We start from the raw sequence: 3,892 nt of genomic DNA, 5'->3' as shown, positions 1-3,892 counted from the left end.
CTATCTAGATGGCACATCAACTGAGTGCTATTGTGCACTCAATGGCTCCGAAATTGGAAGATCCGGACGCTTTCACAATCCCTTGCACTATAGGGAGCGCCGATTTTGCCAAAGCTCTATGTGATCTAGGGGCGAGTATCAACTTGATGCCCTACTCTGTGTTGAAAACTTTGGAAATTGGGCAACCAAGACCCACATCCATGAGGATGCAAATGGCAGATCGTACAATGAAGAGGCCATTGGGTATTGTTGATGATGTGTTGGTTCGTGTTGACAAGTTCATCCTCCTGGCGGACTTTGTGATTCTTGATTGTAATGTGGACTATGAGTGCCTATTATTTTGGGTAGACCTTTCCTTGCTGTGGGGAATGTTCTTGTTGATGTGGAAGCCGGTGAGCTCACTTTTCGGGTCGGTGATGAAAAGGTGGTCTTCCATGTGTGCAAATCTATGAGGCAACCGAATAGCAATGAAGTTTGTTCGTTCGTGGATTTAGTGACCGATGTTATTGTTGATGATGCTAGTGCCACAATGAATGTTGAAGGCAAATTGGAAGCCGTGTTGCTCAACCTTGATGATGATGGGGAGAATGATAGCTATGTGGAATGTGTGAATGCATTGCAAGGAATGGGGTCGTACACTTATGAACCCGCAAGTTATCCTTGGATCTTGAGAACCGGAAGAATTCTCCAATAAAGCCCTCAATCGAGGAGCCTACCATATTGGAGTTAAAGCCATTGCCTCTGCATCTCAGGTATGAATTCCTTGGCCCTTCTTCAACTTTACCGGTTATTCTTTCCTCTTCTTTGACTAACATGCAAGTAGAGTCCACATTGGAGGTGCTACAAAGGAGGAAAAGAGCAATTGGATGGACATTGGCAGATATCCGAGGTATAAGCCCCGCCTTTTGCATGCACAAGATTATTTTGGAAGAGGGTGCCAAACCCTCCGTTGAACATCAAAGTAGGCTAAATGAAGCAATTCAAGAGGTGGTCAAGAAGGAGATCATAAAGTGGCTGGATGCCAGGGTTGTTTACCCCATTTCCGATAGTTCATGGACTTCGCCGGTGCAATGTGTCCCAAAGAAAGGGGGCATGACTGTGGTTACCAATGACAAGAACGAGTTGATTCCTACAAGAACGGTGATCGGGTGGAGAGTATGCATGGACTATCGCAAGCTCTACAAAGTTATAAGAAAGGATCATTTCCCACTTCCCTTCCTTGATCAAATGCTAGATAGGTTGGCCGACCGTGCTTTCTATTATTTCCTTGATGGATATTCCGGCTACAATCAAATTCTTATTGCTCCGGAGGACCAAGAGAAGACAACTTTCGCATGTCCTTATGGTAATTTCTCGTTCTCAAGGATGCCATTTGGGTTGTGTAATGCACCGACGACTTTTCAACGGTGTATGATGGCTATTTTCACCGACATGGTGGAGGATAATCTTGAGGTCTTCATGGATGACTTTTCTTTGGTTGGGAATTCTTTTGACGATCGCTTGAACAATTTGGATAAGGTCTTGGCAAGATGTGAGGAGACGAACTTGATATTGTATTGGGAGAAATGTCACTTCATGGTAGAGGAAGGCATAGTCCTCGGCCACAAAATTTCAAAGCATGGTATTGAGGTCAAGGACAAAATTGAGGTGATCTCCAATCTCCCTCCTCCTACATCCGTGAAGGGAGTGAGGAGCTTCTTGGGTCATGCGGGGTTCTGTCGCCGATTGATCAAGGATTTTTCCAAGGTGGTAAACCCTTTGTGTAAACTTTTGGAGAAGGATGCCAAGTTCCATTTCAAAGAATATTGTATGAAGGCATTCGAGTTGCTCAAGTTCAAGTTGACTACTACTCCTATTATCACCGCACCGGATTTGAGCTTACCTTTTGAGCTCATTTGTGACGCTAGTGATGTGGGGGTTGGAGCGGTTTTGGGGCAAAGAATAAACAAAATGTTCCATCCGGTCTACTATGCTAGCAAGACCATGAATGACGCTCAAGCCAATTACACAGTGACCGAAAAAGAGCTACTTGCTATTGTATTTGCTATGGAGAAGTTCCGCCCGTATTTGATGGGTACAAAGGTGAATGTTCACACCGACCATGTGGCGCTTCGGTATTTGATGAGCAAGAAAGATTCTAAGGAAAGATTAATGCGGTGGGTGCTTCTATTGCAAGAGTTTGATCTAGAGATTCAAAACTGCAAGGGTAGTGAAAATCAAGTGGCGGACCACTTCTCTCGTTTGGAGGAGGAGGGGAGGCCACATGACGGCCTTGAGTTCAACGATTCCTTCCTCGACGAGCAATTGCTAGCCATTTCAATGACCGGGATGCCATGGTTCACCGACTTAGCCAATTATCTTGTGAGCGGCATTGTACCGAATGAGTTCTCTTCAAACCAAAGGAAGAAGCTCAAACGGGATTGCCTTGACTATTATTGGGATGAGCCGTACCTCTTCCAGATTTGTACCGATGGTGTGATTCGACGATGTGTGGCGGAGGAGGAACAAGTGGAAATTCTTGAGGCTTCCCACTCCTCACCGTATGGTGGTCACCACGGTGGAGCTAGAACAACAACAAAAGTGTTGAGTTGTGGATTCTATTGGCCTACTCTCTACAAGGACCCTAGTGATCTAGTCAAGCATTGTGATGAATGTCAAAGGGCTGGTGGGATTTCTAAGAAGAATAAGATGCCCCTCACCACCATCTTGGAAATTAACATCTTTGATGGGTGGGGTATTGATTTCATGGGACCGTTCATGAGCTCTTGTGGGAACATTTACATTTTGGTAGCTGTGGACTATGTGTCAAAATGGGTTGAAGCCGTGGCTTTACCCAACAACGAAGCTCGAAGTGTGGTGGCATTTTTGAAGAAGAACATCTTTACAAGATTCAGTACTCCTAGGGCCATTATTAATGATGAGGGATCGCATTTTTGCAACAAGGCTTTTGATACCTTACTCACCAAGTATGGTGGCACTCACAAAGTCTTGACCCCCTACCATCCTCAAGCAAGCGGACAAGTTGAAGTCTCAAACCGGGAGATCAAGAGTATTTTGTCAAAGATTGTGAATGCCAACCGGACAGATTGGTCAGGAAAACTTGATGATGCTCTTTGGGCTTATAGGACGACATACAAAATACCGATTGGGATGTCTCCATATCGATTGGTGTTTGGGAAGGCATGTCATCTTCCAGTGGAACTTGAGAATAAGGCCATGTGGGCTTTGAAGAAGTTTAACCTTGAGTGGGATGTCTCCGCAAACTTTAGGGTGGCACAATTGAATGAGCTAGATAAATTTCGGTATCATGCCTACACAAGCTCGTCCCTTTACAAGGAAAAGATGAAGTACCTCCATGACAAGTACATCCACAACAAGGAGTTTAAAGAGGGTGATCTTGTTCTATTGTTCAATTCCCAATTACGGATGTTTCCGGGCAAGTTGAAGTCAAAATGGAGTGGCCCATTTGAAGTGGTGAATGTAACCCCCTTTGGTGCTTTGGATTTAAAAAACAAGAATGATGAGGTGTTTAGAGTCAATGGGCACCGGGTTAAACATTATCTTGGCAAGGTTGATGATGGCCACATTGTGGCGGTTCTTCATTTCAAATGATTGGTAATCTGCGTCATGCCGCGAGTTAAATCAGGCGCTTCTTGGGAGGCAGACCATGTGTCTTTTTTATTTTTCTTGATTCTTCTTCATTAGATAGGCTTTGTTTTGGGCTAACTAGTTTTGAAGTGTATGCAGGAATGGGTACGCATTACAGGGACTGTATAAAAGAAATTGGCTTAAGTGTCACAAAAGTGCGGACCGCACCAAAATTATGCGGACCGCACAATTACTCTGTGATCAGCTCTAACCCTATACCACTATAAAATGGCAAGAGTGGTTG

Source organism: Nicotiana attenuata, unplaced genomic scaffold, assembly GCF_001879085.1.
Source record: "Nicotiana attenuata strain UT unplaced genomic scaffold, NIATTr2, whole genome shotgun sequence".
Classification (NCBI taxonomy): domain Eukaryota; kingdom Viridiplantae; phylum Streptophyta; class Magnoliopsida; order Solanales; family Solanaceae; genus Nicotiana; species Nicotiana attenuata.
This window is presented reverse-complemented; position numbering follows the sequence as displayed.